General features: G+C 43.8%; 1 long non-coding RNA gene across 2 annotated transcripts; it reads left to right on the forward strand.

The window, feature by feature from the left end:
- The first annotated feature begins 7,624 nt into the window (after window positions 1-7,624).
- LOC109289840 lies at window positions 7,625-15,084 on the forward strand. 2 transcript variants are annotated; one of them, XR_002095455.1, is made up of 3 exons: window positions 7,625-9,890; window positions 11,848-11,928; window positions 14,828-15,084. It is a non-coding gene; the product is annotated as an uncharacterized LOC109289840 (long non-coding RNA). The 2 variants fall into 2 exon arrangements; XR_002095454.1 differs by having other exon boundaries at window positions 7,625-9,886.
- Window positions 15,085-15,805: the final 721 nt, after the last annotated feature.

A 15,805-nucleotide genomic window follows, 5' to 3' on the forward strand; every position in this document is an offset into this window, starting at 1 on the left:
AAAAATGTTTTCAAAATGCTTAATTTAATGAAAACTAGATGGCAAACAAAAAAGAAAATGAGGATGTTGTTGATCAAAATCTGGGAAGGAAAATTTGGGAGAAATATAAAAAATAAAAATGGAACTGTTTCAAACATGATGAGCTGAAAACAATTTTGAATATTTTACAAAAATATTTCAACTTTATTATTATTATTATTATTATTATTATACAACTTGAGAAAGGTGCCTTCAGAGATGGGGGGTCTGCTTTCTGTTCTCATTTGCACCAACAAAATCAAGCATAATGCCAAGTTTCATTGGTGAATGTGTAAAAAGAATCAGGTCCCTTGTCCCTTCATGAAATATAGAATTTGAGTGTAAGACTAAAGAAAATCAGTAAACATCTCCCTACTGTTGAAAGTGAATCCTACTCTGATATTACAAAGAGCAGAAATTTCTTTTGCTCCTAAGTTACATTTGTCTGAATTTATGATTTTTTTCAGATGTGTCACAGAAGGAATAAGATCAGAGGGAGATCTTATTTATAGTTTCTAATAACTTATGCTAAATTCTAAGGCAGTACTTAGAGAAAGTGGCTGTGATATCCATCCGAATACCAAACGCACTTATAAAGACCATTGCTATTACAGTGCAAGTGAAATGAAACCAGAATGATGAGACACTTCAGATAAATTATCATGTTACATTTTCAGATTATCTTAATTTCTCTTTTTCAGATCAGCTTAATTGCTTCATCATCTTCATCTACTAAAGAGGGCTGTCAAAAAGCTGGTCTGTGGGATTTGAGGATGCCACCCCAGGAAACATCTCACAACTTTTTATCATCGCGTTTTCTCCTGTGCAAACAGCTAAGGCCCCTTTAAGTGCTACACTGGGAAAAGAGATAGCACTACCCTGTGCATAGCTAACTACAGGTCAGGAGGGAACAAAGCCCCTCATATATGACCAGCATTTCAAGGGGAAGACCAACATTTTGCACTGTTTCTCTTCTCTTTCTTTTTTTGACCTAGAAACTTTCTAAAACTAGCAGAAGAAAATAAAACGCCCTTGTGGGGGAGAAATGGACAAGCATGACATCCTGTCCTCTCTTTGGTAGTGATCTGCAAATATAGGATTGCCTCACTTAACCTCAGAAAGGCTGAAAATTCACTTTCAATGGGGGGCAACACAAAGATTATATTAGAGGCAGGACTACTAGCTCTGCCTATTACTAAGGTTACCTGGCATTTGCCACTATAAAACTCTGGTTTTAGTTTCTCATAAGTGTCCCAAACTTTAACCCTTTGGGCTGAAGTCTTCCATGCCAGGTTTCTTTCTTAGGCTGATTTTAGAAAAACAAACCCAACCCCCAAACCACCCACCCCACCCCCCCAAAAAAAAGAAAAAGAAAAAAAAGAAACAAAATCCAAAAACCTTTCAGCCAAAACAATTCAGAAGTTTCTGAAAACAGGGACAATAATGCTGTTTTATCCATGTTAACAAATACCAACAGCCTTTTCTTTAAGTTCAGCTCCATATTTTTGGCACAGGGACTGGAAATTTGGCATAAATTGCAGAGAAGTGGCATAAGTCTGGGTCCATACAAGCTGGATTCCTAGCTGGGTCCCTACGGCTTGGCCTACTGGTAGTCTGAGCTGGTTATGGTGTCTAGGGCAGGAAAGATTTTAGTCTGGGGAGAGGGTCTAATAAAAGGAGAGAGTCTAAGAAAAGGAATCATCTCTGAACCAAGAGTTGTAGAATGTTGCATTTCTAGTCTGGGGAGAGGCATAGTTCATTCTCTCCTTGAGAAGATAAGCTGTGTGCCTGATATGCAGCTACTCAACAGTTGTTCCATTGATTTTTTAGTGGATTCAGACTCTGAAACTTTTACAAATGTAAATGTCATACAGGGCTGAAAATCATAATTATTGACATTCTTCATCAGTAACAGTAATTGAACAACAAACTTGGCAATCCGTAGTAAGCCTCCCTTAAATGGTTTAATGGCTTATTATGTCTCCAGGCTGCCAATCTATCTCTTTCTCTTCCTACTTCAGTCACTTTTATGTTTGCAGTCCACACGTAATGTGTTTTTTTCTTTTTTATAGTCTCTTTCCTTTAACAAGCCTCAGAGCCAGCAGGAACATACTGTAAATGAGATATGGCATCTCAGTGTGGCCATCCTAGGAACATAAATATGCAAATCAATTCAGCTACATCTCTCCTCAGGTGGGGAAAGGTGTGGGAATATAGTCAAGTATCGCTTTAAATTACCTTCTCTGTGGAAAAGAATAACATTGTAAAGAACCAAGAAAAGGGTGCAATGGGACTGAAATTAAAGCCCTTTTTTCTTAAAAGGAATTTATCATGCCTCTGCCTGCCATAGCCACAAATTTGGGGGGCTGGTTTATGAAGAAAATGGATCCCATCTTTAAAACCAAGCGGACAGCACACATTCTGCACTGAATTACATACAGTTCCTGTGAAGTCATTTGGCCTAATTCTGACCTTAAGTTACAGCCCTGTACATCCAGAGTAATCCCACTAATGTCAACAGAGTTGCTATGGGTTTACACTGACATAACTGAGCCTAAGCTCCAACCCAACAGGACTGCAGAGGAGGAAAGAATTTGGCCCTTTTTTATTTTAGTCATAAAGCACATTCAGGCAACTGGATTCTGCCTTCTTCCAACTGGCTACAATGGAAATGCCCAGCTACAAGGGAAGGCAGTCTGGTCCCCTGTGTTTTGAAGATTCAGGGGTATAATAATAGTATACTAATAATGGCATGATTTCTCAGGTTGCTGGGTAGTCAGATTCTGCTTTCGGTGTCTACCCAAGGTATTATTCTACTGAAATAAATGGAGCTACTCCACATTTTTGGAGCCGCTCTTAATTAATTCTTGAATTCTTGGATTAATGTTCCTAGGGTTATTTTAACCTTAGGCCATCTGCTCAGCGCCCTTTCCCCCAGCAGGAAGCTGATTTAGAACTAGAGCCCAGCAAAACGCAAAACTGACTTGGCCTGGAGGTTTTGTGACACAGACCAAACTCTGCTTAGTGTCAATACCATTGGAGGCGCATGGCCATTCTGAATGAGCCTTGATCCCATTCCAAGGACTCGGGCACTATGTTCATCTTGGAGCTTCTAAGTTTTATTTCTGTTTCAGGTTCACAAACAAATATTCGAAAGCAAAACTCAAGGCAGGTGAACAAGCCCGGCACTAGCCAGGACTGGAAGAAAGGATAATGTGAACTCCTTCCATGTAGACCTCTTGGCTTTGCACAGCTCTGATAGGTGCAAAACAGTCCTGGCACAAACATCCAGAGACACCTGTTAATATCTAAACCCCAAACATTTTCAATTATAAATCCAAAGCTCAAAGCTAAGTCCAATGCCTGCAGTCTGTCAAGCTGGTTGGAAGCATCATGAGATTTGGCTGTCATCAGTTGCCCAGTATTTCTTGGGTTGGAAATACCACAAGGATTAGGCAAAAGTCCAAGCCTGTTCTTAGTTTAACCAGACTTATTTGTCCTTCCTCCATATTTGTCCATTATCCTGAACCTTTATTCATTATTGCTGCACATTTTTAATTAGCTTAAATCTAGACACAATGTCCAACACTGCAACAGCTACAAGAATTAATTAGTCCCTTCCCCACTCCCATTCCTCCAAGAGCAACCTGTATTATTTTTATTGTTTCAAGTGGCTACAGTGCTAAGCAGGAAGAAGCTGGATGGTGTGATGGACTACAAGGCTGGGAGCAAGAATTTCCAAATTCTAATTCTGGCCCTGATAGCACGCCATTTTGGGGACAAAGGCAAATTGTGTGATTACACTGATGCTAAGATCATCCCTCAATTGGCCCCAGACACATCAGCTGTGGAGGGTTAGTGGTTACAGGCCTGAGGTCAACCCTGTCCGGGTGAATGTAGCCTTTGGGTCTGCTTCCAGCAGTTTCCTTTCCACTGAGTTATTACTTATTTACTATTTGCATTTTAATAGAATATACAGGCCCCAGTTAAGCTCCAAGCTGCCAGCAAGTAGTGAGCAAGAGTTTCTTCACTGGGCATCTACTGCTCTAATAGACTCACAGGGAGAAAGGGAGCAAAACCAAAGTGACTTACTAGCAGTTCCCCAGTAGGTGAGAAGGGAAACTTGGAAACAATCCCAGATCTCACTAGTCCAGACCAGTGCCCTGCCTGCAGATCTCAAAGCCTCTCACCTGCATGGAAAAACTGGATGAAAAGGTGACAGAGTCTAGACGTTTTAGTCTCCATACCTCAATGTTCCCATCTGTAAAGCTGAGCTCAAACCCACTCCGTGCCAGAAGAGGCTGTGAATATAAGCTAGATAAAGTTTGTGCAGTGCTGAAGAAATATGAAGTGCTCTAGAAGTGTTGAGTGCAGCTGATAAAAGGGAGATACCCACATACAAAGGGGGAAACAACCCTTAGGACAGAAGGAAGCTTTCAGGGCAGGAAAAAACAGGATTATTAAACTCTTTCTCAGCTTCTCCAGCAATGGCTCCTTTAAGATACTGGCTAAGCAAGCTATTCGTTGCAGCTACAGGTAAGCAACTTTTTAAAATATTGATCAGATAAAAGCAATGCAGGATTTTTCCCCCATGCACAGTAACTAACTTCTTTGCAGTTGTCAGTCGGTGGGCTGTGATGTGCAGTTCAAACAGAACTGAGAGAGAGACAGAGGTTTCACCAGGACTCTGCCTACTTCTTGCACTTAGACACAGGCACATACACTGACACACAAGGATCCCAGGATGTGACTGGCTTGGAAAATAAGCTCCTTTTCAAGGATATTTTCCAAACAAAATAGCAAAAATTACATTAAAGAACAAAAAAAAGCATGGGAGTCAGTATCTGAGCACGTTTCCATGGCTGTGAATTGGTCTTCCTATTACCCAATTTACTGTGCCATTAAGCAGATTTGGGGAAAGAAGGAAAGAATTTATGGAACACTTGAAATATGCATTAAAGAGGAATTTTCAGCTGGAATGTTATACAGCCCTTAAGAGGCAGTGATGTTTTATTCTCTACCCTGCCAGCAGGCTCAGACAAAAGCCAGTTAGAGCATGAATGGGCTGTGATTGTTATTTCAGTGACGGAGGAGTTCTTCCAAGGATAGAAAGTAAGACTTTAAACTTGTCCCCCAGCATACTGCAATGCAAGCAGATATAAACTAGGACATCACTGTCCCATTCTCCCCACCAACCCCTCCAAAACCACCAGTGTTGAATAAGCTTGTGTTAGTGTGCCAGTGTGAAAAAGCAGGGCCCCCATTAGTCACATACTGGGGTCACTGGAAAGGCTGCTATTGTTTTCAGTGGGCTTTGGATCAAATAGAGGGTAGAAATGTCTTTGTCATTGCTATGTGCCATACCACCAAGAAAGACAAATTAAGGCAGAAAATAAACTATTTCGGAAGGACTGAAATCTGGAACCATTATAAGAGTTTGTGGGAAATTTTCTGACCAACTATATATCTATGTATACATGAATGACGCGTGCCCCCAGCACAGCAACTGCCCACAGGCAGCGACGATAGTGGCAGTGGCAAGCGGAGAGCTCTGGCAGGCGGCCATAGCGGTGTTGGCACAGGGGGGTGGAGGGGGTGGCGAGCACCAATGGCCCACAGGTGCCGTCAGCAGCGTCCAATCACAGGGGGTGCACGTGCACCCCCTACACATCACCAACGTATGGACAGATAGATAGATATTTTATGAACAAATGCCTTTTGTCTAAACAGGAACTTTTACGACACATTTCAGCTTTCAACATATTACTTTAGGGGGTTTTTTTGCATTTCGCATCAAAAAACTATTTTTGCTAAGAGCAACTCTGATTTTAAAAAATGCTTTCATCTAAATATTTTTCCACAGAAAAAAATAATTTCCCTGACAGCTCTGATCATCGTTTAACAACCTCATTGTCATTAATTCCCCAAACCTTCATTAATCTTCTTCTTCTCCACCCAAGAGCGATGTACGAAGGTACAAAGACGCTGCCTGCTCAGATGGAGAACTCGCCTTGGGTCACAAGGGAAACAACCCTCCCAGGCTTGGCCACTGGAAATCCCCATCTCATTTGGCAGAGTCCACTGACACAGGCATTTCACTTCAGGAACATCTCAGGATTGCAATGGCAAGGTCAACATGGAGCTGGCTGGCAAAGCTGGGCTGTGTGGAAACTTAGACAACATCTGTAAGCTCCACACCAGGCACTAGCTGTTGTTCAAAGCCCCACCAGTTGATTATTAGCAGTAATTGAGTTGGTCTAATAAAAGATATCACATTTCTCAAAAAACCTTGATTAGCATTAAATGCATTCACAAGGAAAACTACCAACCACCCGCTTTCCTTTAGAGCTGTTGACTCTTCTGCTTCCACATTCCCTTTTCTTTCAGTAATGATGTATTCCCCCAGCAGCTAAATGCCATTGCCTCCGGCAAGGGTGTCCCTTTCACAGGAGGGACCGCACTGCTAAATCGCCCTCAGCTATGTGGAAACCAGCATGCTGCTGGTTCTGCCTAGCTTCTTTCATATTCATTCCATCATCATCTTTGATGTGCGGCTATGTATTTCTCAAGGACCAGGAAGGACTGAGCCCAGTCTATGGGAGAAGAGGGACAGTGGTGATCAGCAGTGGGTGTAGATAGGTAACTATCCTAACTGTGCAAAACCTCAGCATACCGAAGCACTCTGTAAGAAAGCTGCTTTGGATCAGCTGCTGCTGTGATGTGGGTTCCCAATGACTGCTAAGATGAGCTAAATCCAACCCCATCCCTTACTTCAGCTAGGCACATACCCCTGGAACAGCATGTTCTGGGCTTGTGCTCTTTCTTGCAGGTAAACTGAGAGAGGGGATGAATTCTCCTTGAAAATTGGAGGATTGGGACAAAAGAAATCTCATGAGGTTCAACAAGGTCCTACACTTAGGATGGAAGAATCCCATGCAGGCTTGGGATGAACTGGCTAAGCATCATCTGGGCAGAAAAGGACCTGGGCTGACAGGGGACAAGAAGCTGAACAGGAGCCAGCAGTGCGCCCTTGTTGGCAAGAAGGCTACTGGCATCCTGGGCTGCATTGCTAAGAGCGTTGCCAGCAAATCGAGGGCAGTGATTCTTCCCCTCTATTCAGCACTGGGGAGGCCACATCTGGAGTCCTGTGTCCAGCTGTGCGCCCCCCACTACAGAAAGGATGTGGACACATTGAAGACAGTCCAGTGGAGGACAACGAAAATGGTTGTGGGGCTGGGAGATATGACTTGTGAGAAGAGGCTGAGGGAACTGGGCTGTTTTAGTCTGCAGAAGAGAAGACCGAGGGGGATTGAATAGCAGCCTTCAACTTCCTACAGGGGGGCTGCAAAGAAGATGGAGCTGGACTGTTCTCAGTGGGGGCAGATGACAGGACAAGGAGCAATGGGCTCAAGTGGCAGCAAGGGGAGTTGAGACTGGATATTGGGAAAACTCCCTCACTAGAAGGGTAGTAAAACACTGGAGCAAGTTACCCAAAGAGGTGGGAGAAGCTCCATCCTTAAAGGTTTTTAAGACTGGGTAGACAAAGCCTTGGCTGAGATGATGTAGTTGGGGCTAGTCCTGCTTGGAGCAGGGGCCTGAACTAAATGTGACCTCCTGAGGTGCCTTCAACCCTCATTTTCTATGATTTTATGAAAATCTCTGAGCTGGTATTATATTTTCAAATTCAGTATCAAGCCAGAATTAACCTTTTCCTGTCTCTGATCATTAGTGGATCACAGGCTGAAGGCTGGGCTTAACAAAATAACTATCCATGTTTATTCGCTGCAGAAGCCCAGGGAAGCCCTGAAGAACCATTCCTTTTCATGGTTTATCAGTGCGTATATGGAGATTGACTTGGGGTTAATTTTTTGATTCTGAACCCAACAAGATACAAGAGGAAGGAAAGGCTGGTGTTCTGCGAAGCTCTCTAAAGCTGGAATGTGACCAGGCAGCGTGAACAGGAAAGAAGAACCACACAGCTCTTGTACTGCACAAAGCTGCCAAATCTTTCCCATCTCAGATGGGACTTGGTTTAGCGCATGTAGTAGGGAGAGGCTTTCAGTGTTGCTCTGCGAGAGAAAAATGAAGTCCTTTAAACTGGATAGTCACAGCCTCAGGGCACTTTTGTTTTTATTTTCCTTATTATTTTGCAGTGCAAGGGGAACGGGGGGGGGCAGATTTCCCTTCACTGAGTCATTTGTATGTTATAAAATGTCTTCAGACTGAACCAACCAACAGCCAAGGTCACCACAGACCAGTGTGCCGGAGTGAGAGTAAATAAAAGCACGTATAATACTCATTCTATGCATCAGCATCCAGTTCTGTAACGGTCTTTAGGTACTGAAAGATGCAGGTAAGAGCCTAAAGAGCTTTAATCTGGCCTAAACTAGTAGGGCATCTAATTTCTGTTGAACTATGATCACTTAAGTGCATTGTGTAAATCCTCTCTACCTGCTTTTTTCATACCTAAATAGCTTAGTAAAACTGGCCCAAGGTCTCCTACTCCTCAGAGTGCTCGTGTTGTTTGATGTCAGTGTTTTGGTTCAAAGTCCCTTGTAAGAGCACAAATCAGAGCCAAATCCTCAGAGCTCCTCAAGGCATGGGCAAGGCAGGGAAGGTAAAAGGCCTTTTGCAATCCTTTGATTCTCCCAATCCAGGAACTGCAATTTAAAGCAGCCCAGCTGCTCTGATTTGTGCTCTCAGCAGTTCACTAGCCCAGGACTGCTGCAGGGCTCCCTGAAGTTTGTTCCTATTAAAATCAGCTGTCCATCCTCTTTAGCCTGCTGGGGCAGCTCAAAAGTTTTGGGGGTAGATGGCAGGATCACGTAGTCTTTGTAGCTCTGAAACAAAAAGATCATACCATGCATATTTAAGAGGGCCACCTGACTACTGCACACTCCTTTATTTTACCCTGTGACACACTTAAACTTCAGAGACTCAGATGAAGATGCCGCTGAATTTTTCATGGAGGGGCCAGAACTGGCTTGTCACTGATGGCTGATAGTGTGAGAGTAGCATTTGATCCCAGACCTAATCAGACTGAGCAGCTCCATTGGAAACACAGAAGTTTCTTTCCTTTTCATTTATTTATTTTTTTTTGTGAAGAACACAGCTGTGTTTTCTTAACTGCATCTATCACTGAAATGCAGAACTAAGCAGACAAATGTTTGCACCTCTGAATGGCTTCAGTGTGATCCCAGGAAGACTGGCAGAATCCTAATCCAAACTAGGGCAGCTCTGGAGACCATTTAGCAAATAATTAATTAGACTGTCCATGACATGCACATGCCTCCCTCCCGTCTCAAATACCACACCACTTCTCCACTGCATTCAGGAAATTCTGCAAGCAATGGAAAATATTTGTGTAATGGTGGGCTTACAGAGTAGGCTTTTGGTGTGCTGAGTCATATGTTCACAAAGGAAAAAAGGACAAAGGGTGTTAAACAAAGATGTTCTACTTGGAGCCTGCTGAAGGACAGGCATGTATTTAGAAAGAATATAAGAAGTTCTTAAGAAAATGCCCTTATTGGTGAGCTATGAGATGATTTTTCAGCTCCCCAAGGACAGCCTTCAAATAGCTTTGTATTTTTTCTCTGTGCCAATATTCCCACATATAATTGCGAAAAGGTTTAAAGGATTCCTGTGTCCTTCAAGGAAGGTTTTGAAGAAACAGGAACTTGTTGCCTGACAGTCAAGAAGTACTTCTAAGCACAAAGGCAGTCATGGAAGGTGGCTGAAAGATGAGAAAAATATAGAGGATGAAGCTGGGACAGAGGCCAAGGTGGAACAAATGCAGAGAGAGGAGAATTAAGAAGGAAAAGCAAACTGCTCAGTTCATTTCAAATCCAAGGACATTCCTTTTTCTGTGGTAGGTGAGGAGCCTGTATGTGTGTGTGTAAATACATATTATATATGTTGTGTGGGAAATGGAATTTCACATTTCAGAAGAAAATTTCATTCTGAATTGCCACAAAATTTGGAAATGTAAAATGTTCTGCAGGACAGGGAAGACATTTTCTAAATAACATTTTTAGAAGCAAACAAGCAGGAAGGAGAAAGAATGGCTCAAAACTCAGCACTTCTTTGCAAACACTGGAGGGTTAAGAGACAATACCTGACCTGATCAATCTGAAAGTTTTAGTTCCTCCCCACTCAACCTGCAAAGAGTTTTGTCCACAATGGTAAACCCCCTCCCTGCCCTGCAAACGCAGAACATGGGAAGTCTGGCAGTTAAAAGAGTGTCTTCACTTGAACAATCTTACTTGAGAAAGGGGGGTAATTGTTTAGACAGAGTTAGGCATTTCTGGGGTGGCTGAAAAATTTGGACCTGCTCCACCTGCATAGAACAAGCTAATGAGTAAGAGAGACACCAGCATAAGGTGTTGTTTTAAAGCTCCTGTTGCTTGCTTTTAAACTAAATACTTTGGTTTAAGAACACTGGCTGCTGCTTGTGCCACTTATCACAGACTCCCAAAGTCTGTGATAAAAAAACCACAGTGCCAAAACTTAGTTGGACCTGCTGAGTAAGCATGGTTGATACACAGGAATGAGAGCTGAAGGTGGGGAAGTGAGGACTTTCACCAAGCAAAGGTAAGGCATGAAGCCTCACACCTATGAGTGTGCACTCAGAGAGGCAGGCAGGGAGCCAAGATGCAGCTGGCCCATTTAGCTATGATATCCCGTCCTGCTCAATATACAAGGGCTGCCGACAGCTATGGACAGAGGGCCGCACAAAGATCCCCTACCTATCCCCTCATAGTGAGCATGTGACTCAGCCGGCATCCACAACAGAACACCGACACTGCTGCTTGTGATCACGAATGGAGAAATGGGTTGGGCCAAATCCTGAGATCCTGAGAAATAGAAAAGGCCTTAGGAATAGGTCTAAGATCATATGGGGCATTTACCTGTTCAATTAATGCACTTTAGATAATATGCATTAAATCTAGTACCTCCATTGTGAGGTACTAGGAAAATGTGCATTAGTCTGTCTTAATGCACATTAACTAAAGAGCACAGTTTTTAAATGACACAATGCACATTCACCTATTTTAATGCACATTAACTAAATGGCACATTTTTCAGTGACGCTTTAATGCACATTAAAATAGGCTAATGCACATTAAAGTGCATGTGAAGACTTGCCCACTGTTATTATCATGATTAACTGGATTTCTAATATACTTGCATCCAGCTTCCATACTACAGGAAGTTATCTACCAGCCCCTGTTGTCTGCTTTTAGCTCAACGTAGTTGCAGTTCTCATACCCAACATTTCAGTTTCACCAAGATGTTTTATGTTGCAAAACAAGTATGTGTGCAGGTGCATTCTTAAGCACATGCCTTGAATGGTATTTCATTTACCAGGCAGAAAGGAAAAACCCAAGAGAGGGATTTTTTTCTTTACAAAAAAGAACTTATGCATGATCTTAATTGCAGGCAGACTGGAACAGAAAGGATGACAAATAAAAAAAAAACCTACACAAGTTGGGTAAAAGACAGTGTGATCGGGGGAAGACTGATACAGAAAGCTAAACTCACAGCAGCAGCTGCGAATCAGACATGTTCTCGCTCAGTATAGAGGTCTGCCTTACCTTGAACCTAGCTAGCTGCACGCTTAATGGACCTCCACTGGCAATCTCTCAGTACACCATTCTTTTTTTTACCATTAAACAGCTCTAAGTGCTAATAGCGTACAAACATTCAAAAATTCTGAAACATCCTTCATGTGCAATTAATACCAATGGGGACTGAAAGGCTAAGTGAGACTCCTGCTCAGAGGAGCTCGAGAGGATTAAGTGAGTCCTGAAAGATGTGTTTGTGTTTCAGAACAGCTCAGAAAGGCTCAGCACTTCTGACCAGTTGAGGAGCGCAGCAGTTTTGTAGGGAAGTGCACGTCAATTATAGCAGGTACTCAGTGGCAAAAAGCTAAATAGTTTTTGAAAGATCTGATTACCACATGCTTCCCTTTTATTAGCCATTCATTTTATCCCTGGATGGAGTCATTGGATGTGCAACTATAATTGAGTTCTGTCCCAGGGGTAAGGTCCATTTGGTGACTTAAGCGCAGTCACTTGTCATGATGGATTTTTCCACAAATGTACGTTTTTCAAGTTTGCATGTCTTTTGTCAATACCTCAGCTCTCCAAGGGATGGCATGTCAACTTCCTACACTCTTACATTTGACTGTTACTGAAAATCCGTCTGCTATGGTTCTCTGAAGCCTACTTGATGGGAAAGGCTTTTTGACAACTCCTGACTCTCCAGAGCTCTTACCTTGATCTTCCTTCTCATTCTCCACCCCCTCCCCTCCCCATAATAGAGCCCTTTTATTCAGGGAGGCACCATTTATACCTTTTTTCTCCCCTCCTAGTCTTCCAGTCTAAATCTGCAGCAAACAGCTGTAAAAGCTACTAACGGTCTCTCCCTGGATTCACTCCTCCCCAGTGTTTGAAGGTTTGCATTACGCTCATGATGAAGAGTGGACTAGTAAATGAAACCCACTCTTGAGAGTGGGAGAGGAAAAAAACTACAGGAAACACAGAGGTTGGCAGAGCTGACTACAGATGATCTTGTGTGGCCCATGAGCTTTATTGGATATGTTTTGTGCAAGACAAAACTTCGGATCGGTCTGTCTGTCATATCAGAGGGATGCAGTACAGACACCATGTTGCTCTAAAAACCACTCTAGAGGGTGAGAAAGAGAAAACAGAGGAGGGCACTGGCAACATGTAGGGGGCACACACAGGTGCACATGCCCCCCCTGAGCTTGGTGGTGCACCCCCCTGCAAAAAGCACTGCCGACACTGCTGGCAAGTGCCTACTGGCGGTCACCACTTGCCACCCTGTCCCCTCACTGCCGACACCGCCGAAGGCGTCTACAGGTGGTTCCTGATTGCTGCTGGCCACTGCCAAGGCTGCCAGTGGCATCTGTGGGTGGTCACTGACTGCTAGTCAGCGCTTGCCGCCACCCCACCCCCCACCGCGGCTGGCACCTCTGCAGCTGCCTACAGGAGCTCACCGCTTGATGCTGCCACACTCCCACCTCTGACACTCCTGCTACCACCTGCAGGAGCTTGCCATCCCCCCCAGCCTCCAGGAGTATGTGGCATTCATGGAGGAGGGGTTGACTGCCCAAAGAAAGCATTTAGATAGACTCTATCAGAATAAATTCAGGACGCCATGAAATAAGGTCAAGAATCAATTCAAGGAAGAACCAGCCATCCTAGCCTTTAGACAAGGACCAAACCTTGCTAACCTCATCGCTGGAAACAAACTCCCCGTGACCCAAAGCATACCCAATGGATCCAGACCATGCCAGAACAAGAAATGCAAAACCTGCCAACACATCTCCACCACCCCCACAATAACCACATCCCATCACAGAACCATCCTCATCCCTGGATCTCACATCTGCACCTGCAGAAATGTGATACATCTCATTCAGTGCACCAAATGTCCTGATGGAAAATATGCTGGTGAAACCAAACACCAACTGCACACCGAAAATCCATCAAAGACAAAAATATGCAATTACCAGTGGATGCCCACTTCTCATAGGACAGCCACTCCCTCTCCGATCCCTCAGTTCTAATCCTCAAAGGGAACTTACAAAACACTTTCCATAGATAAGCCTACAAACTCCACTTCATGGACTCAACATAGACCTCGGATTTATGACACATTACAATCTGCCTGACATCTGACTCACCAGGTACCTGCCTAACCTTATCACTTGTTGGATGATCACCTGTCTCCTTGGATGATCACCTGTCTGGGGTCTTGTGAACCCAGCATTCATTCCTGCCTGTGGCACGGGGTCAGGCTAGATGATCTGTTCAGGTCCCTCCTGACCCTAGCTACTATGAAACTACTATGAAACTTACACTTTTTTCCCCTCCCCTCCTTTTCTACCCTTTGTCTTCCTAAGTTCCAGCTATTTACTTTTTCATAGACTGCCTCTTTCCTACCTTGGAGAACTCAACTAGGGTAGTGTCTTCCTTACTTACCTTTGGCATTATTTCCCCATCATTTCTCCCCTTCCCTTCTCTTCTCTACCCATTGCTTTCCTAATTTCCACCGATTTACATTCCTACTGACATTCTGCCATACTTTTAGCTTCTTTCATTCCTTGGAGATCTCAGAACAGCAGAGCATGAGTGACTGGTGCCTCCCAAGTCAGGGGTGGCACTTGCCCTCCCCCCCACAGTGGCCAGTCATTGACTGTGGGGAGGGTGGTCCCCCGCGGCTGATCATGCTGACCAGAAGTGCCAGCAGCGCACCCAGAAGGCCCAGTGGTGCTTCTCCTGGTGCACCCACTCCCTGACCAGTACTCTCAGGGGGGTTACCCGCACTCCTGCCTGCCCCCCCACCCATCACCTAAGCAGGGAACGCTGCCTGTCAGGGGGTGCACCAGTGCTCTCAGGGGGTATACATGTATCCCCGAGCACCTCCTACGAGTCGCCACTGCAGCAGAAACTCCCTGTGCCTGAAGAGGAGTGTTTGTGCCCAAAAGTTTGCAAAGAACTTTTTTCCAAATGCTTAGTTGGTCTAATAAAAGATATTACATCTACCCAAAGAATCTTGCCTGCCTATGTCCTTAGACCAGCATGGCTGCAACCAAAAGCCCTTCAAAGAAGATCGGAATTGACAGACTCAATCAAACCATTAGCCCGCTTCATCCAGTGTCCTTTAACATGGTCCCCTCCTGGAAAATGTCCTTCCTCTGCAACCAAAAATTAGAAGTTGGCTTTATGCCCTGATGTTTGAACTATATCTTATTAATTTATATTGTTCCTTCCATTTTTAGGTTTCACTCAACCTGGATGAAGACAACATTCATGTTGGTTTCACCTTTGATGCTAATTTCCTAATTTCACTCTTTGTCTTTCTATTTGAATCATAAAGCCCTTTTTTGTTAATTTTGTTTCATTTTCCACATAAGCTTTTTGTAAAGACCCTTCTCTAAAGACAATAGCCTGCAAAGCATCATGATTAAAATAATACTCCCAAGCAATTGAAACAGAAGGGCCGAGGGCTGAAGGGAACATTGAATTCAAAGCTGCTCAAAGCACCATTTTCCCCCCAGAGGTACCTGAAACACTAAGAGATGGAAGCCCTCAAGGAGCACTTGGCTCAATGTTGTTTCCTTGGAGAGAGAGAGAGAAAGAAATGCATTTTTACATGACCCGACAAAGGTGAGGCAGGAAAAGAACAGCTTTGGAAAACATCTCACTTTATTTTCTTAAGGACCACTTCTCACTGCCCTGCTCTTTTATTTCAGACCATTACCTAATTGAAACGGGTGATGGAGCAGCAAAGTAAAACAGACATTTTAAGTATCCCCTTACCATTGCCCTCTGATTGGAGATATGCCAGATATTTTTCTTTTAATTTTGAAAATTTTTCATGTTCCAAGCCAAATCAATTCCGTATCCATGAGTAATTCAAGAACCAGATGTGGCCCTGCTACCGGCAAGCATCCTCCACCCCCACCTGGGGCTTCGGATGCTTCCAAATCCTTTGGTGGGCATCCTACATGCAGGCCCAAACCCAGAGACTTGAGGTTCAGATGCCCCCAAGTTTCACTTGCCTTCAGCCATATGGCCGCAGGAGCAAGTTAGGGAGGAGACTCCCATTTCCATAAAGTCAGTGTATAGCCACTGGAAGTGGAAGTAGGAGGTTATCTATGCATTACCTCAGTCAGGGTACTACCCCTTCCCAAGAAAGTGGTTTTCCCCTGCAACTAGGAAAACTACCTTAGTGGTCATGGTATTTCCCCTGCCAG

This window comes from Gavialis gangeticus, unplaced genomic scaffold, assembly GCF_001723915.1.
Source record: "Gavialis gangeticus isolate Ggan-Ray unplaced genomic scaffold, GavGan_comp1, whole genome shotgun sequence".
NCBI classification, from domain to species: domain Eukaryota; kingdom Metazoa; phylum Chordata; order Crocodylia; family Gavialidae; genus Gavialis; species Gavialis gangeticus.